The sequence below is a fragment of the Carcharodon carcharias genome, chromosome 4 (genome assembly GCF_017639515.1).
Source record: "Carcharodon carcharias isolate sCarCar2 chromosome 4, sCarCar2.pri, whole genome shotgun sequence".
Taxonomy (NCBI): Eukaryota; Metazoa; Chordata; class Chondrichthyes; order Lamniformes; family Lamnidae; genus Carcharodon; species Carcharodon carcharias.
This window is the reverse complement of record NC_054470.1, coordinates 4219257-4246371: the sequence shown is the minus strand read 5'-3', so window position 1 is coordinate 4246371 and position 27115 is coordinate 4219257.

The following is a 27115-nucleotide window of genomic DNA, read 5'->3' as shown; positions in this document are numbered from 1 at the left end:
CTTTTACATTTTCAAGGGCAGGAAGAGTCAGAAACATACTCCCAATGTTATAAATACTCAATCCAGAAAGTTGATTGACATGTTCCTGCTTCGCTGCACAGCTTCACCGAAAGTACAGTAGAAACCGAATTCCACCTTTAGCATAATGGAATGGGTACAGCACCCAGGGTACTCCTGTTTTTTTTAATCAAAGTGGATTTATCATTTGATAAAAACAAAAAAACTGCGGATGCTGGAAATCCAAAACAAAGACAGAATTACCTGGAAAAACTCAGCAGGTCTGGCAGCATCGGCGGAGAAGAAAAGAGTTGACGTTTCGAGTCCTCATGACCCTTTGGCGCAAGTTCTGTCGAAGGGTCATGAGGACTCGAAACGTCAACTCTTTTCTTCTCCGCCGATGCTGCCAGACCTGCTGAGTTTTTCCAGGTAATTCTGTTTTTGTTTTGGATTTATCATTTGATTGATTATTTCCTCCGTGTTATTTTTGATGCCACTAATCATCCTAAACTGAAAGGACAGGAAGACAAACTTTTGGGGTCTACCAATGGAATGGTCAGGTGCTGTCTGGAGATAGATGAAAACAAATTCAGGTGGTTCGGTCTCCAATTTTCTCTCCATTTCCTAAATGGGAATCAAAAAGGGCCTGAAATTTGGAAGCACCAACTTGTTGTGGGGGGTGGGTGGGGTTGGGATGCTGGGAGGGGAGGGTTGGAGCTGGATGAAGTTGTTTAGGCTTACTTCAGGACTCAAACCTTTAACACTAGGGATCAGCCTTGAGGTTCTTTTCTGCACTGCATTCTCCATTTGAATGTCATCCTTGTTTCTTGGTGACTGAAACTAGAAGTGTTTATGATGGTGTCTGACTAGGACATTATAAAGTTTGATCACTGTCTCCTCTGACATATACTCTTTTGGACATGTAAGATAGTTGTTCAACGTCCAAAGCTTGGCTTATTTGAACCCATCTTACTTCTGCGTGAGATTCAAGCTCTATTCCGGAGACATGAACTAGAAATGTAAGTTGATATGCAATACAGTACTGAAGGTGTGCTGCAATGTCAGAGATATCACCTCTCTTTTGAGATGTCAAAATGAGACCCAGTCTGCCTGCTCAAGTAGTTGGTATTTTACCTCATGGCTGTTTGTTGGACATTGGTGTGTGTAAATTTTGCTGACATAACAAGTAGCTACATTTGAAAAATACTTAATTGGTTGTAGAGCACTTTGAGACATCCTGAGGACAAGTCTCTCCGAGGTATCATCTGTCAATATGAACCCTTTGCACTAAATCTCTGAATCCTGGCCCATTGATGTAAATTAGAAATAACTATGGCCCCAACACCAACCCCTGCGGCAATCTATTCAGTGGATTCTCCCTCTGCTCTGACATAACTCTTCTAATGAATACCCTTCGTTTCCTCCACTTCAGTCAGGCTTGTGTCCGTTCTCAAGGTTTAGCCTGCATTCTCACAGATTTTTGTTTAGTAGCTTTTATCTCAAACTGTACAATAGTACTGCGCTTTTACCCAGTGGTGTGATGCTGTCAATTTTCTCAGTGGACCCTAATTAAGTGTTCTGGGTGATGTTGGGATGTGAAGTGTTACGAGGAGTTGACTTTGGGGGCACAGCTGGGAAAAGGTGGTGTCGCTCGTTTAATCTAGCTGCATCAGGTGAAGAGGCAGAGGCAATCGCTTTGAATGAGTTTTTGGGCCCCGCTGACATTGGTATCAGAAGTGGTTTCCCCACTCCATTCCTGGCACCAGCCGAGGTGGGTAAAGATGGCTGATTGGGATTTTCCAGTCATCTTTCAGTTTCCCAATGCAACAGGGGCCAGTTTATGTAAGCATAACGTCAGTGGAGATCATGGGGGAGACAGGGATCCAGGAAGTTTACAGACACTCACTGCATGGGGAATACAGTAAAAGGCTATCTTGTTGAGTGATTCCCCTAGCCCCAAACCCACTAACCACAATGTTCATCTGGCTACTTTTTTTGTTTTTTGATTAAACTTTTGAAAAGGCTGGTGAGAGGTGCCTCCATGTTGAATTGTCCTCTCAGTTACTTACTCATTACTGCAGCTTGGTACTCCTCTCAAACTGTAAGGCCTCTTAGAACCATAGAAAAGTTACGATGCAGAAAGAGACCATTCTGCCACTGGTGCTGGGGCCTCAATTATTTACAATATATATTAATGACTTAGATGAGGGAAGTGAATGTACTATCGCCAAGTTTGCGGGTGACACAAAAATAGGTGGGAAGGCAAGTGGTGAGGATGACACAAGGAGTCTACAGAGGGATAAAGACAGGTCAAGTGGGTGGGCAAAAATGTGGCAGATGGAATATATTATGGGAAAATGTGAGGTTATGCATTTTGGCGGGAAGAATAGAGGAGCTGAATATTTTTTAAATGGAGAAAGACAGAAAGCTGCAACACAGAGGGATTTGGGAGTCCTTGTGCATGAAGCCCAAAAAGCTAACATACAAATTCAACAGGTAAAAGGAAGGGAAATGGAATGTTGGCCTTTATTTCAAAGGGAATGGAGAATAAAAATAGGGAAGTCTTGCTAAAACTATATAAGACACTAGTTAGACCACACCTAGAATACTGTGAACAGTTTTGGTCCCCTGATCTAAGGAAAGATGTACTGGCATTGGGGGCAGTCCAGAGAAGGTTCACTAGGTTGATTCTGGGTATGGAGGGATTTTCTTATGAGGGGAGGTTGAGTAGGTTGGGCCTGTACTCATTGGAGTTTAGAAGAACAAGAGGTGACCTTATTGAAACATATAAGATTCTTCGGGGCCTTGACAGGGTAGATGCTGAGAGGTTGTTTCCCCTTGTGGGAGAGTCTAGGACCAGAGGGGATAATCTCAGAGTAAGGGGATCACCCATTTAAGACAGAGATGAGGAGGAATTTCTTCTCTCAGAGGGTAGTGAATCTGTGGAATTATTTACCGCAGAGGACTGTAGAGGCTGGGTTGTTAAGTATATTCAAGGCTGAGATAGACAGATTTTTAATCAGTAAGGGAATCAAGGGTTATGGGGAAAAGGCAGGAAAGTGGAGTTGAGGATTATTAAATCAGCCATGACCTCAGTGAATGGCGGAGCAGACTCGATGTGCTGAATGGCCTGCCTCTGCTCCTACTTCTTATGGTCTTATAGCCCATCATGTCTGCGCCCCCCCAAAAAGCGTAAAAGGAAATTAGCCACTCACTTTAACCCACTTTCCAGCACCTGTTCTGTAGCCTTGCAGGTTCCAGCATTTCAGGTGGAGATCCAGGTACCTCTTAAATGAGTTGAGCATTTCAGCCTCAACCACTAACTTAGGCAGTGAATTCCAGATGCCCACCACCCTCTGGGTGAAAAAGCTTTTCCTCATGTCTCCACTAATCCTTCTACCAATCACCTGAAATCTATGCCCTCTGGTAACTGACCCCTCATCTAGGGGAAACAGGTCTTTCCTGTCTACCCTATCTAGGCCCCTCATAATTTTGTACACCTCAATTAGGTCACCCCTCAGCCTCTTTTCTAAGGAAAACACCCCTCGCCTATACAATCTTTCCTCATAGCTGTAATTTTTAAGCCCTGGCAACATTCTTGTAAATCTTCTCGGCCCTCTGTCCAGAGCAATTCTGTCCTTCCTGTAATGTGGTGACCAGAAGTGTACACAAACTTACAGCTGTGGCCTAGCCAGAATTTTATACAGTTCCATCATTATGTCCCTGCTTTTGTGTTCAATGCCTCACTCAATAAAGGAAAGCATTCCATATGCTTTCTTGACTATCTTGTCCACCTGCCCTGCCACTTTCAGGGACCTGTGGACATGCACTTCAAGGTCTCTCACTTCCTCAACCCCTCTCAATAACTTCCTGTTTATTGACTATTCCCTTGCTTTCTTTTCCCTTCGCAAATGTATTACCTCACATTTTTCCAGATTTAATTCCTTTTGCCACTTCTCCACCCACTCAGCCAAACCATTAACATCATTCAGGAGTTGACAGCTATTTGCTTCACTAACAACTACATGGCCAATCTTTGAGTCATCTCCAAATTTTCCAATCATGCCTCCCACAATTAAGCCTTAGTCATTAATATCCACAACAAACAGCAAGGGCCCCAACACTGAGCCTTGTGGAACACCACTGGAAACCATTCTCCATTCGCAAAAACAACCGATGACCATTATCTTTTGTTTCATGTCACTCAGCCAATTTTGGATCCAACTTGCCACCTTCCCCTGTATCCCATGGGATCTGACTTTTCTGACCAGTCTGCCATGTGGGTCCTTGTCAAATGCCTTACTAAGATCCATGTAGACAACATCCACTATACTACACTTGTTAATCTTCCTTGTTACTAACTTGTTAATAAAGTTTTTTGAGGAAGACACAATCTTCCCAGAGCAAACCCATGCAGACCATCCCTGATCAATCCGTGCCTTTCTAAATGACAGTTTGTCCTGTCTTTCAGAATTGTGTTGGCAAAATAATTTGCCAACCGCTGAAGTCAGACTGACCGGCCAATAATTTTCTGGCCTATCCCTCGCTCCCTTTTTAAATAATGGTACAATGTCCGCAGACCTCCAATTCTCTGGGACCTCATCTGTATCTAGTGAAGATTGGAAAATGATCCTCAGAGCATCCACTATTTCCTCCCTGGCTTCCCTTAACAGCCTGGGATACAATCCATCCGGCCCTGGTGATTCATCTACCTTCAAGAATGCCAGTCCCTCCAGTATCTCCTCTCTGACTGTACTTACTGTATTTAATATTTCACTCTCCTCCTCTTTAACTAGAGTGTCTGCATCATCCCTCTCCTTAGTGAAGACAGAGACAAAGTACTCATTGAGAACCCTGCCCACATCTTCTGCATCAACCCACAAGTTACCATGTACATCTCTGATAGGCCCTACATTTTCCTTAGTTATTCTCTTGCTCTTAATGTACTGGTAAAACATCTTAGGATTTGCTTTGATTTTACCTGCCAATATTTTTTCATACCCTCTCTTTCCTATCCTAATTTTCATTTTTACTTCACCCCAGTACTTTCTATATTCCTCTAGGCTTTCTACAATATTAAGTCTTTTGTGACTGTCATAATCATTACTTTTTGCTTTATCTTGGCCTATACGCTTCTGGATAACCAGAGGCTCTAGATTTGGCAGTACCACCCTTTATCTTTAGTAGGGACATGTCTACACTGTGCCTGTAAAATCTCACCTTCAAATGCCTCCCACTGATTTGACACAGTTTTCCCTTCTAGTAGCTGTACCCAGTCCACACTCACCAGCTCACCTCTCAGCTTTGTAAAATTTTTCTACCCCCAACTTAGAATTTTTACTCTTGTTCTATCTTAGTCCTTTTCCATAGTGATATTAAATCTAACTATATTATGGTCACTATCTCCAAAATGATCCCCTACTGCTACTTCATCCACTTGCCCAGCTTCATTTCCTAAGACTAAATCTAGAATTGCCCCCCCACCCCCTCTCATTGGGCTTGTTACGTGCTGGCTAAAAAAGTTCTCTTGAATGCAGTTCAAGAATTTTGTTCTTCACACTGTTCATATCCCAATTGATATTAGGATAGTTCAAGTCCCAGCGATTATTGCCCTATTGTTTTTGCACTCAGAAATCTGTCTACATATTTGCTCTTCTAACTCCCTCCCACTGTTTGGGGATCTATAGTACACTCCTAGCAGTGTGACTGTCCCCTTTTTATTTCTGAGCTCAACCCATATGGCCTCATTTGAAGCTTCATTTACTATATCATCCCTCCTCACAGCTGTAACTGCTTCTTTAACTAACAATGCTACACCCCCAGCTTTTTTATCCCCCTCCCTATCCTGCCTGAAAACTCTATATCCAGGGATGTTGAGCTGCCATTTTTGCCTCTCTTCATGCTGTCACGTATCTATCTGTGGCCTCAGCTCATTGGCTTTATTACACCTTTTAACACTGCCAAATTCCTGTGCTGCACACTTTTTAATGTGTGCTGCTTCTGTCTTTCAGAGTCACTGACTAATTCTCCATCTCCCATTCCCTGCTCTGAGTTTTCCCTCAGGTTTATAACTCCCTGCTGATCAAGTTTAAATCTTCCCTACAGCACTAGCAAATCTCCCAGCGAGGATATTCGTCCCAGCCTTGTTCAGGTGTAGACCGTCCAGCTTGTACAGGTCCCACTTCCCCCAGAACTGCTCCCAATGCCTCAGAAATCTGACACCAGCTTTCCAGCCATGTGTTTATTTGCTCAATTCTCCTATTTCTATATTCGCTTGCACGTGGGACTGGGTGTAATCCTGAGATTACAGCTTTAGATGTCCTGCTTTTCAATCTCCTGCCTAGCTCCTTAAAGTCTGCTTTCAGGGCCTCATCCCCTTTCCTACCTAATTTATTGATACCAACATGGACAGTGGCTTCTGGCTGATCACTCTCCCCCAGAAAAATGTCCTATAGTCGCTCCGTGACATCCTTGACCCTTGGCACCAGGGAGGCAACATAGAATCCTGTAGTTGCGTCTACAGCCACAGAAACACCTGTCTGTTCTCCTAACTAATGAAGCACACATTATTACTGCTCTTCCCTTCTTCTTTCTCCCCTCCTGTACAGCAGAGGTGCCTGTGGTCCCACAAACTTGGCTCTGACTACACTCCTCCAAGGAACCAATACCCTCACCACTATCCAATCCAGAAAACAGATTGGTGAGCAGGACCTAAGGGGACACCTGCACTACCTGGCTAATTTTCTTGGACTGCCTGGTGGTCACACATTCACTTTCTGCCTCCAGGCTCCTAAGCTGCGATGTGACCACCTCTCTGAATGTGCTATCCACATAGTTCTCAGCCTCACGGATACACCACAGTGACTCCGGCCGCCACTCGATCTCCAAAACCCGGAGCTCAAGGTTCTGCAGTTGGTGACACTTCCTACACATCTGGTCATCTAAGTCACTGGTAGTGTCCACAACTTCCCACATATTACAGGACACGCATTCCACAAGACTGATCTGTCCTGCCATGGCTTCAACTTACTTCCCTTGTGGTAACTTTATTTTACGTTGGCTTACTTATGCAACTTTATCTTACAGGGCCTCAACTTCACTTTATTTCCCTATTGTTTGTGTTTCTTACTTAAATGTAAGTAGCCCCTTTTAAAAAGAATATGTTTTTCTAATTCTCAGCTACTTGATAACACTCCCTAACAGAGTTTCTGAGCAGTGAACTTATGTTCCTCCTGTGGTGTTAGGTGCTTGCTGCTGCTGACTGCCTTTCACAGGGTCCTCCTCTCGTACTCTCCTCCAGGAGCTGCTGACTGCTTGGCTCAGTGTCCTCCTCCCACACTCTCCTCTTACTGGCCTTCCAGCTTTGAGAGCCCAGCAACCATCCTTAGTGAGGCACATGTCTCCATGCCAATTAAGGGGTCATCCTGGTCAAATTCTGAATTTGCTTCAGGGATGGGATCAAGACATGGAATTAGTTCCAACTCCTGTTTTCTGACCCTAAGTGAAAATTCAGCCCTTTTTGTCATTAACAGTTTGGCACTCTGTTTTCCCTGAAGCTGAAGGCTGTCCAGGTTGTGAAGCTTGTTTATTTACAGACACTTTAATGGAGGTGTTATTGATTTAATCGAATAAAGAAGGACTGGATGCGGAAGGATGCGGCCTTGGCATTAATACCACATTTGGAAACTCCCGCACAGCAACTGAAAATCAGCAAGAGGGTCACTGACTTCACTAAGGCAGTGAAGATAACAGGAGGCAGCTAACCCTTGTGGCAATGTCTTATAATAAGTATGTTATTTGAAACTGGGTGGGTAAGGCTAAATCTCCCCCACCCGATAACGGTTCATTGAAGAGCTAATTGGCTGATACCCATCATCAGAGGATTACATTTTGGGAGTAGACTGGACAATCCTTAAAGAAGGTGAATGAGACTGGACTCCTGGAGGTATACATATTTGGTAACAAATGTAGAAAAAGTACATTCAAAATATTAGAGGTGATTTTCAGCCTCTGGCCATCCATACCATGACTGAGAAATGGTAGCTGACAGTTGAAAATGTGAAGAGATATCTCAGCCGCTCTATTGATGCCCAAGGCCTGATTGATGTAATTCATAAACAGGTGAGCAGCAGGCCTCCTTGCTTAAGCATGAAGATAAGGTTTGTAAACAGTTGTAAAATTTCTCTTTTTCTTTTTTCAGTTCTCGCCTACTTTGTCTCCGGTTTGAATTACTTCTCTTAAGCTCGACTGAACTCTCCTCAAAATGACAACAGTGAAAAGGAAGTAACAGGAAACACCTCTTAACCAATCAAACTGTGAAATTGGTAAATCAGAGTCCTTGTTCGCTAAATCTCTTGTAGTATGTGTCCATAACAGCAATTGCTCAGGTGGAAGAAACAGCATTTCGTGCTTGATCGCATGTCAAATGATGTAAGATTGGTTCATTAGCCATTTCAGGTTGATCAAGGTAATTGTCCATTTTTTCTCTAATAGAAAAGTAAATTGTATTTTTGCAACAAGACAGGCATATTGTCTGTGGAAACTTTATTCAATAAGAAACTGCCTGACTTTTTGGCGTTCCATGTTGATTTCGAGTATAACTTAACCAGAGAACCTGATTCCCCAATATAGGAAGGGAATTCTTATTATGAGTGCTATTTTTTAAATATATTAAAGAAAACCTTTCAGTGTTGATATTAGTTTTTAAATTTGCGTAATTTTGAAATGTAAGTGCAGTTTTCACTGTACTTGCAGCAACGTTACAGCCGCAAAGTGGCAGAAAGTCAAGGAAATTCAGGGCCAATGATCTTTTTGAGTCTATCCACCTCTTTATGTAACAATTCAAACTTGCCCACAAGAGGCGAGCTTCATGTGTTTGGGGACAGACTTTATGCCAGCCATTTTGAAGCCCAGATTTTCAGTAGCATGTCACAGGTGAACGGTAGACACCAAATAGGTGCAGCTCGCTGGTTCAGTGATGACAGGGAATTGAATGTCTCCCAGTTTGAGTGCTCTTGTTCCTCCTGGCCTACAGAAATAAAAATTAAACCGGGTTTCAGTCACATTTTTGGCAGCTTCTGTGATTCCTTTAAGAGCTCCTGGTTAGGCCAATGCCTTGTACAGCTCGGTCAAGTTGCTCTGCACATGTGTAAGACCCCCAATTTGCTTATTAATACTCATTACATCTATTACAGGTGGCAGGCTGCTCACCTATTTACATGTCCACCTATAAATTACATTGGGCAGCTCAGTGTTAACAGGGCAGTCAAGGTTCTCCTTTCCCAAATTTTCCTCTTCTGACTACCTGGTTTTCAGATGAACGCTAAATCACCCATTCCAACAGCTATTACCAGAGAGAAGGTGGGAGCTGTCGTTAAGGTTTGAAGCTGTTAGCCTTTTTCTTTTCCTTTTGGTTGGTCAGTGTTAAGGCCAGAGGGCCAGAAAACACTGAGAGAGGTCAGACTCTGAGCAAGCTGCTTTGTAAATTCACTAAATTAAAATATAGCAATGCTAAAATACTTAACCATAGAACCATTGAAATGTTATGGTGCAGAAAGAGACCATTCAGCCCATCATGTCTGTGTCAGCCAAAAAAAGAGAAAAAAGAAACTAGCCGCTAATTTTTATTCCCACTTTCCAGCACCTGGTCTGTAGCCTTGCAGGTTCAGATGCAGAACCAGGTACCTTTTAAATGAGTTGAGCATTTCAACCTCAACTACCAGTCTAGGCAGTGAATTCCAGATGCCCACCACCCTCTGTGTGAAAAAGGTTTTCCTCATGTCCCCTCTAATCCTTCTACCAGTCACCTTAAATCTGAGACCTCTGGTAATTGACCCCTCAGCTAGGGGAAATAAATCTTTCCTGTTTACCCTATCCAGGCCCCTCGTAACTTTGTATACCTCAATTAGATCTTCCCTCAGCTTCCTCTTTTCTAAGGAAAACAATCCTAGCCTATTCAATCTTTCCTCATAGATGCAATTTTCCAGCTCTGGCAACGTTCTCGTAAATCTTATCTGCAATTTCTCCAGTGCAATTATGTCCTTCCTGTATTGTGGTGACCACAACTGTACAAAAATTTCAGCTTTGGCCTAATCAGCACTTTATACAGTTCTATCATTACATTTCTGCTTTTGTATTCAACACCTCAGCCACTAAAGGAAAGCAATCCTGATGCTTTCTTTACCACATTATGCACCTGTCCTGCTACCTTCAGGGACCTGTGGACATCCAATCCAAGATCTCTCACTTCCTCAACCCCTCTGAATAACTTCCTGTTTATTGAGTATTCCCTTGCATTGTTTGCCCTCCCCAAATGCATTACCTCACACTTTTCCAGATTGAATTCCATTTGCCACTTTTCCACCCACTCAACCAAACCATTGATATCTTTCTGAAGACAACAGCTATCCTCTTCATAATCAACCACATGGCCAATTTTTGTGTCATCTACAAATTTCCCAATTATGCCTCCCACATTTAAGTCAAAATCATTAATATAGACAATGAACAGCAAGGGCCCCAACACTGAGCCCTGTAGAATGTCACTGGAAACTGCTTTCCATTCGCAAAAACATCCATTGATAATTACCCTTTGTTTCCTGTCACTGAGCCAATTTTGAATCCAACTCACTTCCTTCCCCTGTAGCCCATGGGATCTCACTTTCCTGACCATTCTGCCATGTAGGACCTCGTCAAATGCCTTACTGAAATCCATGTAGATAACTACCCTCGTCAATCCTTCTTGCTACTTCCCCAAGAAATTCTATTAAGTTAGTAAGACACGATCTTCCCCTAACAAGACCATGCCAACTATCCCTGATCCCTGCCTATGTGAAGTTTATCTTGTCTCTCAGAATTGATTCCAATAATTTGCCGACCACCAAAGTCAGACTGACCGGCCTATAATTTCCTGGCCCATCCCTCGCACCCTTTTTAAATATTGGTACAATGTTTGCAGATCTCCAATCCTCTGGTACCTCACTTGTATCTAGTGAGAATTGGAAAATTATCCTCTAAGCATCCGTTATTTCCTCTCTGGTTTCCTTTAACAACCTGCAATACAATCCATTTGGCCCTGGTGATTCATCCATCTTCAAGGATGCCAGTCCGTCCATTACCTTTTCTTTCATTATGCTTACTGTATCTACTATTTTAAGTTCCTCCTCTTTAACTAGAATGTCTGCATCATTCCACTCCTTATTGAAGACAGAGACAAAGTGCTCATTGAGAACCCTGCCCAAATCTTCAGCATCAACACACAAGCTGCCATGTACATCTCTGATAGGCCCGACCTTATCTTTAGTTATTCTCTTGCTCTTAACATACTGGTAAAACATCTTTGGGTTTTCATTCTTTTTACTTGTCAATATGTTTTTCTATCCTCTCTTTGCTTTCCCAGTTTCCTTTTTTACTTCATCACTTTACTTTCAATTCACCTCTAGGCTTTCTATAGTATTAAGCTTTTTGGGACTGTCATAAGCTTTCTTTGTCTGCTTTATCTTACCCTGCAAGCTTCTGGATAAACAGGGGCTCTGGATTTGACAGTACCACCATTTCTTTTGGTGGGGACATGTCTACACTGTGCCTGTAGAATCTCATGTTTGAATACTTCACACTGACTTGACACTGTTTTCCCTTCTAATAGCTGTATCCAGTACACTTTTGCCAGTTCACCTCTCAGCTTTGTAAAATCTGTCTTCCCTCAATTTAAGAACGTTTACTCCTATTCTATCTTTGTCCTTTTCCATAATGATGCTAAATCTAACTGTATTATGGTCACTATCTCCAAAATGATCCCCCACTGCTACTTCATTCACTTGCCCAGCTTCATTTCCTAAGACTAAATCTAGAATTGCAACCCCCCCACTCTCACTGGGTTTGTTATGTCCTGGCTGAAAAAGTTCTCTTGAATGCAATTCAAAAATTGTGTACCCTCTGTGTCCCTCACACTGTTGTTATACCAATTGATATTAGGGTAGTTGAAGACACCAACTATTATCGCTCTCTTGTTTGTGCACTCAGAAATTTGCCTACATGTTTGATCTTCTAACTCCCTTCCACTATTTGGGGCCTACAGTACACTCCAAGCAATGTGGCTGCCCCTTCTTTATTTCTGAGCTCAACCCATATGGCTTCATTTGATGTTTCATTTAGTATATCATCCCTCCACACAGCTGTAATTGTTCCTTTATCCAACAATGCTATACCTCCACCTTTTTTATCCCCTCTCTATCCTGTCTGAAAACTATATTCAGGGATGTTGAGCTGTCATTTTTGCCCCACTTTAAGCCAAATTTCCATTATAGTGATGATATAAAGCTGCCATGTATCTATCTATGCCCTCAGCTCATTGGCTTTCCTATACCTTTTAACACTGCCAAATTTCTGTGCTGTACACTTTTTAATCTGTACTTTTTCTGTCTTTCAGAATCACTCACCAATTCTCCATCTCCTGTTCCCTGTGCTGAATTTTCCCTCAGGTTCCCAAATCCCTGCCAATCTAATTTAAACCACCCCCACCCACCCCCCCCCCCCCCCCCCCCCTCCACCGCCCCCCACCCCCCCAACAGCACTAGCAATTCTCCCTGCAAGGAAATTTGTCCTGGTCCTGTTCAGATGTAGACCATCCAGCTTGTACAGGTCCCACCTTCCCCGGAACCGGTCCCAATGCCTCAGAAATCTGATGCCCTTCTTCCTACAGTCCTTAACTCTAACAACATTCCAGATTATGTTGAATAAAGGGAATAGCAAAATTAATCAATTTTTGGGGGGGGTTTGTGGAAAAAACCACTGCACTGTTGAATGACAGTTTACATCTAGTTCGGTATGTTGTAATGGGAACATCAATACAAGAGGGCAAGTAGTGCACAGGTCACACTTATGTCACACCCTTCATGTCCCCAATGCATCCCAAATAGGTTCATGGTTAGTGAATTATTTTTAAAAGTGCTCTCATTGCCCAAAATGGCGGGCAGGCAGAAAGTGCATGAACTGCCATATTAGATAAGACAGGTGTGTTGGTGCCAGCAACACACATTGAGAACATTTTAAAGAACAGGATAATATATTCAAAATAGGGTCCTGCACATCCTTCAGGACCAATTCTTGATTTTCAAACCACACCAGCATTTCAGGTACCACGTGCTGAACACACACAGCACAGTGCTGACAGCCAGCAAATGATCTACATAACACTGGTGGAGTCTCTCTCCAATCTTCCACGAGATTTGTGAAAACGCCTAGACTCTTTACAACAACTCAAATCACATCCTTCTCCTTTATCACTTCAGTGGTTTTTCACCATGACCTTGTGACCAGCAGTGAACTCTCTAAATGTCATGTTTTGTGTAACATGACTCATCTTCACTTTGTCTTGCTTTTCTCTTACTTTGCAATTGACGTCAGGCTTAAACAAACCATACCTTGTCCCAGGAACGTGTTTAAACACTAACTCGTAAGGTGAGCAACCTGTTATAGACTGTGGGGATATTCTGTAAGACAACAGAAAATTGTCCAGCCTGTGTCAAAGAGAAACATGGAAATTACTGCCTAGCTTGACATGTAGCAAAGACCTTTACACAATCTATACACTGCTTTCTGAAGCACCATTCATTGCTGGGTGATATGATGGTAGTAGAGTGTGTTTGACTCCATTCTTACTCAGAAATATTTCAAACTTGTCTGAAGTAAACTATGGATACCAACACTTCTGGCAGCTCATAAATTGCAAACCAATTTCTCAAAACCTTATTAATTTAGGTAATTGTAGTATTGGGCATAGACACAACATTTGTCCACTGTTTTTTATTCATTCATGGGATGTGGGTTTTTCTGGCTGGGCCAGTTTATTGCCCATTCCTAGTCACACTTGAGAAGGTGGTGGTGAGCTGCCTTCTTGAACCGCAGCAGTCCATGTGGTGTAGGTACGCCCACAGTGCTGTTAGGGAGGCACTTCCAGAACTTTGACCCAGCGACAGTGAAGGAAAAGCAATATATTTCCAAGTCAGGATGGTGTGTGACTTGGGGAGGAACCTCCAGGTGGTGGTGTTCCCATCTGTCTGCTGCCCTTGTCCTTCTAGATGGTAGTGGTCATGGGTTTTGAAGATGCTGTCAAAGGAGTCTTGGTAAATTCCTGCAGCACATTTTGTGGATGGTACACACTGTGGTTATTGTGTGTTGGTGATGTAGGGAGTGAATGTTTGTGGATGTGGTGCCAATCAAGCAGGCTGCTTTGTCCTGGATGGTGTCAAGCTTCTTGAGTGCTGTGGGAACTGTACTCATCCAGGAAAGTGGGGAGTATTCCAACATACCCCTGACTTGTGCCTTGTAGATGGTGGACAGGCTTTGGGGAGTCAGGAGGTCAGTTTCTCGATGCATTATTCCTAGCCTCCGACTTTTTCTTGTAGCCACAGTATTTATATGGCTAGTCCAGTTCAGCTTCTGGTTAATGGTAACTCCCAGGATGTTGATAGTGGGGGATTCAGTTATGGTAATGCTATTGAACGTCAAGGAGTGATGGTTAGATTCTCTATTGTCGGAGGTTGTCATTGCCTGGCACTTGTGTGGCATGAATGTTATTTTCCACTTGTCAGCCCAAGCCTGGATATTTTCCATTTCAACACTTCACCCTGCTCTCTTGCCCACATGTCTGTCCTTGGCCTGCTGCATTGTTCCAGTGAAGCTCAACGCAAACTGGAGGAACAGCACCTCAACTTCCGACTAGGCACTTTACCACCTTCCGGACTGAATATTGAGTTCAACAATTTCAGATCATGAACTCTCTCCTCCATCTCCACCCCCTTCCCAATCCCCTTTTTCCAATAATATATAATTTTTTTACACTATTTTTTTTCTTTTCCCTCCTATTTTTAAATTTATTTTGATCTATTGTTTCATCTCCACCTTTTAGCCCACTTCGATCCCTTCCCCCCACCCCACCCTCACTAGGGCCATCTGCACTGGCTTGCTTCCCTTAATGTCACCATTAGCACATCCTTTAGATAATATCACCACCATCAACACCCCTTTGTCCTGTTGTCTGTGACATCTTTGGCAGTCTCTTCTTGGCCTCCACCTATCACTGGCCCCCTATCGAGCTCTCCTGTCCCACCCCCTTCTACACCCCCTTATATTTCATCTTATTTCTATATGTCTTAGTTCTGATGAAGGGTCATACAGACTCGAAACGTCAACTGTATCCCTCTCCGCAGATGCTGTCAGACCTGCTGAGTTCTTCCAGGTATTTTTGTTTTTGTTCTGGATATTGCCCAGTTCTAGCTGCATTTGGCCATGGACTGCTTCAGTATCTGAGCAGTCACAAATAATGCTGAACATTGTGCAATCATCAGCGAACATCCCCACTTCTGACCTTATGATTGAAGGAAGATCATTGATGAAGCAGCTGAAGATGGTTGGGCTGGGAACACTACCCTGTGGAACTCCTGCAGTGATATCCTGGAACTGAGATGATTGACCTCCAACAACCACAGCCAACTTCCTTGACTCTAGCCAGCTGAGAGTTTTCCCCCGATTCCCATTGACTCCAGTTTTGCTAGGGCTTCTTGATACTACACTCTGTCAAATGCTGCCTTGATGTCAAGGGCAGTCACTCTCACCTCACCTCGGGAGTTCAGCTCTTTTGTCCATGTTTGAACCAAGGCTGTAATGAGGTCAGGAGCTGAGTGGCCCTGGCGGAACCCAAACTGAGCATCAGTGAGCAGGTTATTGCTAAGCAAGTGCCGCATGGTCGAACTGTTGATGGCCCCTTCCATTATTTTACTGAAGATCGAGAGTAGACTGAGTAATTAGCCGGGTTGGATTTGTCCTGCTTTTTGTGTACAGGGTTTACCTGGGCAATTTTCCACATGGCCGGGTAGATGCCAGTGTTTTAGCTGTACTGGAACAGATTGGCTAGGGGCGCGGCAAGTTCTGGAGCACAAATCTTCAGCACTATTGCCAGAATATTGTCTGGCCCCATAGCCTTTGCAATATCTAGTGCCTTCAGCCATTTCTTGATATCACATGGAGTAAATTGAATTGGCTGAAGACTGGCATCTGTGCCATCTGAGATGGATCATCCACTCGGCACTTCTGGCTGAAGATTGTAACAAATGCTTCAGCCTTATCTTTTGCACTGATGTGCTTGGTTCCCCAATCATTGAGGATGGGGATATTTCTGGAGCCTCTTCCTCCAGTGAGTTGTTTAATTGTCCACCACCATTCACGACTAGATGTCGCAGGACTGCAGAGCTTAGATCTGACCCATTGGTTCTGGGATCGCTTAGCTCTGTCCATCACTTGCTGCTTATGCAAGCAAGCTGTCCTGTGTTATAGCTTCACCAGGTTGACACCTGATTTTTAAGTATGCCTGGTGCTGCTCCTGGTATGCCCTCCTGCACTCTTCACTGAACCAAAGTTGATCCCATGGCTTGATGGTAATAGTAGAGTGGGGGATATGCCAGGCCATGAGGTTACAGATTGTGTTCGAGTACAATTCTGCTGCTGCTGATGGCCCACAGCGCCTCATGGACACCCAGTCTTGAGTTGCTAGAACTGTTTGAAATCTATCCCATTTAGCACGGTGGTAGTGCCACACAATACGATGGAGGGTATCCTCAATGTGAAGGCCAGGCTTCACCTCCACAATGACTGTGTGGTGGTTGCTCCTACCGATACTGTCATGGACAGATGCATTTATGGCTGGCAGGTTAGTGAGGATGAAGTCAAGCATGTTTTTCCCTCTGGTTGGTCCCTTCACTACCTGCCGCAGGCCCAGTCTAGCAGCTATTTAATTTAGGAATTGGCCGGCTTGGTCAGTAGTGGTGTTACCGAGCCAGTCTAAGTGATGGACATTGAAGTCCCCACCCAGAGTACATTCTGCACCCTTGCCACCCTCAATGCTTCCTCCAAGTGATGTTCAACATGGAGGAGCACTGATTCATCAGCTGAGCGAGGGCGGTACGTGGTAAAAAGCAGGAGGTGTCCTTGCCCATGATTGACCTGATGCCATGAGACCTCATGGGGTCCGGAGTCAATGTTGAGGTCTCCCAGGGCAACTCTCTCCCAACTGTATACCACTGTGCCGCCATCTCTGCTGGGCCTGTCCTGCCAGTGGGACAGGACATACTCAGGGATGGTGATGATGGAGTCTGGAACATTATCTGCAAGGTATGATTCCATGAGGCTGTTGCTTAACTTTTCTGTGAGACTGACCCTCCCAATTTTGATGTTAGTGAGGAGGACTTTACAGCGTTGACAAGGCTGAGATTGCAGTTTTTGTTTCCAGTGCCTAGGTCAATCCCGGGTGGTCCGTCCAGTTTCATTCTTTTTTTGATACTTCGTAGTGGTTTTATACAACTGAGTGGCTTGCCAGGCCATTTCAGAGGGCATTTAAGAGTCAACCCATTTGCTGTGGAGCCATATGTAGGCCAAAACAGGTAAGGACAGCAGGTTTCCTTCCCTAAAGGGAAGTGAACCAGATGGGTTTTACAACAATCGACAATGGGTTTCATGGACATCATTAGATTTTTAATTCCAGATATTTATCTGCTGTGGCAGGATTCGAACCCTGGTCCCCAGAGCATGATTCTGGGTCTTTGGATTACCAGCGACAATGCCAACACATCATCGCCTCCCCTTATAGCCTTAGCTATTGACCAAATCAAGGTCCTTTTTCCCTTCCACTTCAAAGAAATTGACCTATTCGTTCCCAGAGTTTTCCTGTATGTGAACATGGAATGAAAGGAGTCATGGTTGGACCATTTCTCATCCTGAGACACAATTAACAACTTTTCACCAACTCTTCAATATCTCTATCTACATTTGGATACCAAAAATAACTTCTTGCTACTGCTCTCTTACGATTTTCACTGTGTGCCCTTGATGAAGTTCCTCTGACAACCTCTCTCTAAACTTTGGCAGAATAATGACTCTTAAACCCCATAGGAGCCAGTCTTGATTTCATTCAACTCATTTCTACATCTAAAATACTCCTCCAATTTCTCAACATCACATGCTTTATACCAACCATTCATGACATAATTGAGCACTTCAGTGAGCATCACAACCTTGTGAGTTTCTTCACAAATTGCTCCAGCAGACACTGGCATATCATTTGTGTATGTAAAGTCATTCATGGGGAACTCAGTGGCTAGAAATAAATTAGTCTTCACGGAAAATCTCTAAAGAACGCCTGCATTTGCATGATCTGCTAACGGACAATATTTAATAAAGTACTGATGACTAATTTGATCATTTGGTCCTTCTTGCTCAAAGACCACTTTGTGCTCTCTTAGCACTTCCTCAATGACAGATGTCCTGTTACTGATCTCTACCGTAAATAACTCAGTGAATGTCTCCGTCTCCGTAAATAACTCTGCCCAGTTTAACCATATTTTCTTCAGCCTACTCCTTCTCATCAGGGTGACTTTGTTCCCTCTTACTACCACCAATGGCAAGTAATAAGAAGTATCATTATTTTCCATCCTAACATTAACTTCACCTAACACTGGAATATTGTTAATGGAACAACTAGCACACTTCACACCAGTGTTGTGTAAGGGAATGTGACTTTGGGATTTAAGGATTTATTGTACTCTCCTTCTGAGATAACAGAGACTGCAGCAGGTCTATCAATGGTGAAACTAAGTTTTGAATCTCTGACTTTCATTTTTACTGTGGACGCTGGAATTATGGGTGGAATTTTCTGTTCCCACCAATGGCAGGAATTGTAGCGGGCAGAGGCACTTAATTACACTTGTTTGAAAAAGTCAGTTTCCAGCCAACGGGAAATTAGTTTAGAATTTTGTTCTCCTGAGTATGATGGTGGGTTGAAGGCGGGTCAGGTTTCCCGACGAACAACGTTGCAAACCCCATTTGCTTTCAATAACATCTCTAATTAAAAGACCACCTCGCCAGGATTAAGTTTGTCCTCCAAGTTAAGTTCACCACCAGCAACAATTTAGAAGGTTGAGTTTTACCACGGTGTATGAGTAGCGTGCAGCTTGCGAGCGTGACCTCTTCCAAGACTTTGAGGTCAGGAGATGTCGCTTTCGCCTTCTTGGGGACCTTCACACAACTTCGTTCGAGTGCTGACACCAAACACTGCGCCAAGTCTGGAAATGAGAGGCAAGCAAAGGCTGGAAGGGTGGGTGTAGGGTGGGAATGTGGAGCAAAGGCTGAACAGGGAAGGGAAGGCATGTGGAGGTGGATCATGATAGGGTCCAGGGTAATGGGGAGAGGTTCAAGGGTGACAGAGGGGAGAGAAATGGTGATATTGGGTGGGTCTAGGGAGAAGGGGGGTAGTCTGTGGGTGACAGGGGGCGGGAAATGTTGTATTTTTATAATGATATAAAGGCACCAATCATTCATAAGGGACTGGGTAAAAATGTGGTGGGTTCATTTGTTGAGACTGGGCACATGTGAACAGATATACATGGATATAAATTATGAAGGCACCAGGGGTCGGAAGTCTGTTGGGGGGGGTGGTTATTGGTTGGAGGTCTGGGGGGAGGAGAGAGGAAGTCCATTGGGGGGTGTTGAGTGTTGAGGGCAGGTGGGGTTATTGAGGTTCAGAGAGGAAGAGGGGGCTGTCAGGGGTTGGGGTGAGGAGTGTCAGGGGTCAGGGGGTAGGAAGGGTCCCCGGTTTGGACGGGGTCTGAGTTCGGGGGAGGTTGCAGGGGTCCAAGACCAAATGGCTTTGGGAGTGTCTAAGGTCGGGGGATAGATGGGGGGTTCCAAAGTTGGGGGTTCTGAGGTCGGAGTATGTTTGTGGGTGTTCGAGGTCAAGGGGGGGGAATCTGAGGTCCGGTTTGGGTCCGAGGTCCGGGGGTGTTGTTGGGGGCATCCGAGGTTGGGATGGGGGTGTCTGAGGATGGGGGAGTCCAATATCAGGGGCGGAGGTTGGTCAGAGGTGCAGGGGGTGCTTTGGGGGGGGTGGGGGGAGGGGGGGTGGCGGTGGAGGTACAGTCTGAGGTCCAGGGTGTTCATGAAGAGGGGTCTGAGGTCCAGAGGGGGTGGGTGGGAATCAGAGTTCCATGGGTGTCAGAGGTCGGGGGGATGGATGATGTCGGAGGTCAGGGGAATGGGGAGTGTCAGATCTCGTGGGGGTGGGGCAAGTCCTGTGAAGGGGATGCTGTCAGGGGGTGCAGGAGTCCCGTGGGGTCAGCCTGGGTCTTTACAATAGTTATTCAGAAGTTAGAAGAGGTTTTAATTCTTCTAACTTTTTCAGAGTAACTATTGGTATAACCCTGGTGGAACCATCCGAAGTTTGCAATTAAACCACATTTTTGGATGATTCCCAGTGCATTGCAATTGTCCAGAGGAAGTCTGCACTTCTGAGCAAGTGTCATGCAAATCCTTACCTGGGAATTTCCCAGAGGGATTCCGCAGTGCATCTTTGGGGAAACCCCCATATCCAACACTGGGGGTCTCAGAAGTTATAGGCCCACAATGTTTGACATTAGATGTGATTCCATAATTGGACAACATTTGCTAAATAACCCTCAGCCTGCAAAGAATCATGCTGACAATCAGTTTAAGATTGTCAGTCAGGATTGCACTTGTATATACTGGAAGCTACATATATTAATACACAGACCCCTGTTCTTTGCTGACAGAAAGAACATGTACACACATTGTGCCTGTTTCAGCTAAACAAAACAAGTGACAGCCATTCACTGACTCATTCCTCAGGGCAATGCCTTGACCAATCAGGTTCAAGCTGCCTGGTTTAAATTTCAAACAATGCTTCATAGTTAACTATCAGACACCATCATTGGTGCATCCTCCATGGCAATACCACTTGCCAACCAATCAGCACTCTCTTCACAAACAGTATAAATTGTTGTTATCCCCTTATACTGGTATTGTGAAGTGTCCTGATGAGTGCAAGACAAAAAGCTTAGACATGTCTCTTTTTCTCAACAATATTCAAGTTCTGTACTACCAAATAAATATTTATATACAATACACGTTCATGATTAGTTACAATTACATAATTGTAGAGAACTGATGAATTTATAAGTGTCTAAAGTGTAGACATAATCCACCTGTACACCCAAATCTTGTAATGGTAACCTTGTGCGGAAGTTTCTTTCATTGCTCACAGTGATCTATGAGATTGCCATTTATGGATGTTGTTCCTGGGTTGCTTTTGGGATCTTGTCCTTAATGCAATAGGACTGCACAGCAGTTGAGGAACTGGAATGGATCTGATTTGTCCTTGGTTATGCCTCACCATTGCGGCTTTGTGCATAATGACTTCATAGGACCTTGGTTTTTGAGTTGTCACCTCAACTGGTTGCCACATACCTTCTGAGGGATCCTGGCACTAGTCTGCCAAACATGAGCTCTGCCAGTGTTGGAATAGTTACCCTTAAATGTGTTGCTCTTGGATGTAACATTGTAATGTGTAGACCTTGCTTGGTCTGTCTACATTTCAGGATTATGGATTTCATTTTGTGAATCATTCATTCAGCTAGGCCATTAGATCTAGGGTAATAAGGAGAAGAAGTGGTGTGATCAATATTCTGCTTCTCATACATATCCTGAAATGGCTAAGTTGTGAACTGTTATTCTGTAATGATATCTCAAGGCACACCAAAGAAGCTGAAAATAGCACTTAGAGTGTGTGCGACAGTTGTGCTTGACGTATGGTGCAATTGTCAAATAATGGGGTATTTAGTAAAGTAGTTGATGATAACAATGAAGTCAGTGCCATGGACATGAAAGAGGTTGGATGCAGCTTTGGGCCAAGGATGCGTTGGAACTTCTTGAGGAATCAATGGTTCTTTGTGCTGACTTGGCATATGTTCTTGACATGCTTCATACTTCTTGACAATGACTTCAATGTCAGTGTTCATGTCCAACCAATAGAATGTCACTCTTGCAAGCCTTCTCACTTAATCTATGCCTGTGTGTAAGTGATGAAGTTGTTGAAGAATATCGAGTTGCAAAGATTCCAGAATGATGACCAGTCTGCCTTTAAAAATGACTCCCCGGGAGATGCCTAGCTCATCACAGTAAGGTCAAAATTGTCTCCGTTCCATGGGCATGCTGACTTGAATCAGGCCATCCTTCAATGATGGTTTTCCACAGTATCTATAATATAGAATCTTTCACTGTTTCTTCTTGCAGCTGCTGGCATTTGGGTTGCACAAAATGTACTAGATCAATTTGGAGAACATCTTCACGTTCGATGTCAATGAAGTCAAATTGTACGTCCAAGGATATATCTTCTGTTTCTATTGGGTTAGACAATCTGTTAGGTGTATCTGATGTGACCGTCAAGTTGCTTGGTTGTGCCTAATCTCACAACCGTGACCTTAATCTTTATCAAGAGACTTTGCAGTCTTGATGGTGCCCTGGTCAGTGGTTTTCACCAAATCATTTCCAGTGGCTTGTGGTCGGTCTCCACCACAAATCTTTTGCCAAATAAATAGGCATGATTCTAAACACTAAAGCTAATGGCCAGGATTTTTCATTGGTTGGGTGGGCTCAGTGGGAATGGGCAGTCATGGAGCTGACTGCCGCCTGTGATCGGCTTGGCACTGCGATTTCAGGCGGGCAGGCCAATTAAGGCCCACCCAGCATGGATCGTGAGCGGTAGCACTGAGCACTACCTGTGTGGGCAGGGGCAGGAGGGAGGGTCGGGTCCAGGCACGGAGCTACCTCAGGGAGGTGAAGCGCTTTTCAAAAGAATAAATAAAAATATTAAAAAGTTAATGAAACATGTCCCCTCACGTGACTGTGTCACATGAGATGGGGCATGGTTTTATTTTTCAAAGAAACTTTTTATTTAATTTGCTAAAACTTTAGGTAACCTCATCCCTCTGGTGGATGTTGGCATCTTGTGGAGTTGGCATGGCTTTAATATCCCCTATTTTACTTGTATCGAGATGTATGCCAGCACTGCAATAAATAGAAACAAAGAAATTGATCTGATGCTCATTGATGGCACACTTCAGATTGTTAAATACCAATCCTTCATTACATGCCACTTGCATCAATAAGTGCAGATTATGGTCATGTTCTTGCTTCATTCTACCCACAACAGCTATGTCATCAGCAACACTGGCACAGTACATGTAGTGTAGCCCATGTGAACTTGAAAAAGATCCTGGTTAATATATAGTCCAAAAGGAAGTCATTGCAAACATTATCATTTGAATGGGGCATGAAATGTGGTAGGTTCTTGGGGCTTTTCCGTGAAATGTATGGATCATTAGCCATGCTTGATATCAAGCTTTGAGAAGAATTTTGCTCCTGCAAATCTCGGATTTCACTCTTCTAATGTGGGTATTTTGTAAGAACAACATTTCAAAGCTGCATTTAAACATCATGGATCAAGACATAGTCTCAATGATCCGTCCTTCTTTATGACACATATATTCATATATTGGAACTGCGCCAGTCTGTATGTTCCTGTACTCTTCTGATGATTCCATATTTCTCCATTTTGTCTAGTGGGACCTTCAATTTGTTTTGTAAGAGTTAGTAGATCAATGGACTGTCTTGCATTCTCCTGCAAGTAGCATGTTGCAGCTCCCCTGAAGCTGCCAATTTGTCAAAACATTCTGGATATTTCAATGTTAGGTCATGAAATGAGTGATAGGAGTAGTTTCTGAGGTTTATCTATCTTGTCAGGTCTGACTAATTCCACAGATTGTCACTAGTGCAAGTTCAAGGTGCACCAGTAGGCCTGTGATCACCAGGCCTTTAGTCTCCACGATGTAGAACATCTATTATGCCCAGGAGTATTGATTGCACTTGCACTCCAGGACTATGGATTCTGCACATGGAATTAATGAACTCTGTACATCAAAAGCTGTGCAGATGCAGGTTTTGCCATGGCCTTTCATATCTGTGAAGACATGCCTTTTATAATTTGAATGGTAGTGTGTTGGCTCTTGCCCCTTTGTCAATCTTAGTGAATAATGAATAGTTGCCAACTTTATTAGGGCAGATAATTCTAATCCTGGCAAACACTTCTGATGGTGAGATGGCATGTATGTTTTCCACAAGATTGCTGGTGTAAAGATGTGTTCACTGCCCTTCATCTCATTGTGCACGTCATGGTCATTTTCTGATTTGTCAATCACCTTATGTATATGTTTCTGACAGGTTACTGGATGTTCATTCTTATTGCTTGAAGGTACCTGTCATGAACGGTCTGTTTGGGTCAGTGCACAGCTCTTTGGAGGTGATTCAGGCATTGCTCTAGTGAACTGCTGCCTCCATGGCCCTTTCTGCCACATGCCTTGCTGAATTGATGAAAAGCTGGGCATTTCCTTTGTGCACGCAGAAGCCCAACTCCCACAGGTCATGCTAGGTGTGGGTGTTCTAGTAAGTGCATCAACAATTGGGGTTGTACTTAGCTTCGTCGACCTATGAGGATCGCTTCGTAGTTACATCCATTCTTGAGTAGCTCTTCAATGCTGTATGCTTTGAGCTGGTCTAGCCGACCTTTCTGGAATTCTTCCATGGGAGTGGATGTGATTATCAGCTAAACAATTCTGTCTGCTATCCCTGCTCCCAAAAAAAATCACATTTCATACCTTTTTCTCTGCATCTGCTGATGAAGTAGTTTATGGATCCTGTTGGCTGTTGTCGAAATGACATGAACTCTAGTCCATGAATACAGAATTTTAACCTGATTCTGAACCGGTCTTCCAATGTAGTCCCTATATTTTGAGGATCCTTTAGCTCTTCTTCTGTTAATCCTGATGTGTTCAGCCTGTGTGCACCTTCATTCCCAATTGCTAAGCGAGTTTTTATGGCTTGCTTATCTGCTTTAGATACATCTGAATCAAGAAACTATAGCTCTGGATGCTGTTTGAGTATTTTGAATTTGAACAGTAGGTCAGCTGCATCCCAATTCAAGCTGCAGAATTTTGCAGACATTTTGACAATATCCATTTGACCTTCCCTCTCCTATAGTACCTGGGATGAGTATCACTGTAGTTTTATACTTTTATCTTATATGAATATCACTGTAGTCACTTTTGTGTGCTTTTCTGAAACTTTGCCCATTATAATCGCAACCTTCTCTGGCCCAATTTTTATGAGGCCTTTTTTACTTTTGTTTTTTTTGTGAAAACGGGTCACTGCAATGCCGAGCATTGACCTGGCCATGGGTGTAACGCCAGCGGTGCTCTTATCTAAAGATGAGTGAAAGGCAATGCCAGAGGCACCCTCGTATGTCCCAGGATGTGGTTCCTCATATCCAGTATGAGCTGCAGCCACAAGGAAGCTGGAGGAGTAATGAGGAGCTCCTGGCCTGCATTGAGTAAATGTCTGTCTGGGTGCCTTTAAATATGGCGCCAGGACCTTTGACCCCATGAGGTGACAGCGGGGCAGGTGACATCCTGCCTGCCCCACCACAAGATTCACTGAGCTCCTCAAGGATGCATAATTAATAAGCTAAGCAGCAGAAGATATGTTCAACCCCTGCTGTCCAGTGGGAATCTCACCCACTTTCCCACCTGCAACCGGACTTAGTCTCCAGAGTGTGAAATTCCACTGTAAATCTTCAGTCCCTATTACTCTCATCTTGCATGTGCTGTTTTTTCTGCTCTGTGACTGAGTACAACTCCTGATCTTCCTGCTTGATAACATCGACTTCTGCTTCCATATCTGTCATATGAGCATTTGAGGATTTTCAAACTCCTACCCTAGCTTTAGATCTACCACAACCTGAACCTGGTGTATGGCTGTGACCTGGAGTTTTACCACCGACTTGGAGCATTCCTATTTCCTCTACTTCTGTATGCTGTCTGTATATGACCAACTTTCCCACAAGTATAACACTTTGACTGGAAGTCGGGATATTTAAATAGTTGGTTTCCAACTCTGAGACTGTGGTCTCGGCTGCTGTGACCTTGATCCTATTGAAATCCAGTGGATCCCTCTTGCCAGGTCATGAAAAGAACTCCATTGTGGTCTGCAACTATCTCTTTCTACCATGTCTATGGCTGTGGCCTTGACACGAGTCTCCTTCCAAGTCAGCTTATTGCCTTTGCTCAAAAACTTGCCCTGGATTTTATCATTCTTTAGACCCACCCACCCCACTCCACTGCCACTCACCACCACCCAACCCCCCCCTTCCCCCCCCCACAACCCCACCCCCTCCCACCCAAAGCATGTTTCTAAGGTTGATTTTTAAGTTTGTGCCATACCCACAGTGATGAACGAGTTCCTTTAATTTGAGGATGTAACCTGCAATAGTCTCACTTGACAAATACATCCTTTCACAAAATGCAACTCACAATACAATCTAATTCATAGTCATGCCATAATATGAGTCCAGAATCTCATTAATTTCATAATAGCTTATAGTACTGGTGTCTGATGGGCAACATTGGTAAGACACCATCTTAAAAGTATTTGACTCCATCATGGTGAGGAAAACATTTACTTTGTCCTCATCTCCCATTTTATTCTCTTTCAGCCAAACGTGCAACCTTCTTTCATAATTACACCAGTCCTCTTTGTTAGGGTTAAGGTCTCCCATTGGCCCCAAATGGCCTTCAGTACCATTTTTTTTTCAATTACATACCATTCTGACTCACTGTGTACCTGAATACAATGTGCAAACCGGGCAATCTTTCAAATGGATCAAAAGCACAAAACTGTGGATGCTGGAAATCCAAAACAAAACTAAAAATAAAAATACCTGGAAAAACTCAGCAGGTCTGGCAGCTTCTGCAGAGAGGAACACAGTTAACGTTTTGAGTCCGTATGACTCTTCAACAGAACTAAGGAAAAATAGAAGAGAGGTGAAATATAAGCTGGTTTAAGGAGGGGGGTGGGACAAGTAGAGCTGGATAGAGGGCCAGTGATCGGTGGAGATAACCAAAAGATGTCACAGACAAAAGGACAAAGAGGTGTTGAAGGTGGTGATATTATCTAAGGAATGTGCTAATTAAGGGTAGAAAGCAGGACGAGCAAGGTACAGATAGCCCTAGTGGGGGTGGGGTGGGGGGAAGGAATCAAAATAGGCTAAAAGGTAGAGATAAAACAATGGATGGAAATACATTTAAAAATAATGGAAATAGGTGGGAAAAGAAAAATCTATATAAATTATTGGGGAAAAAAAATTAAAATGGGGGGATCGGAAAGG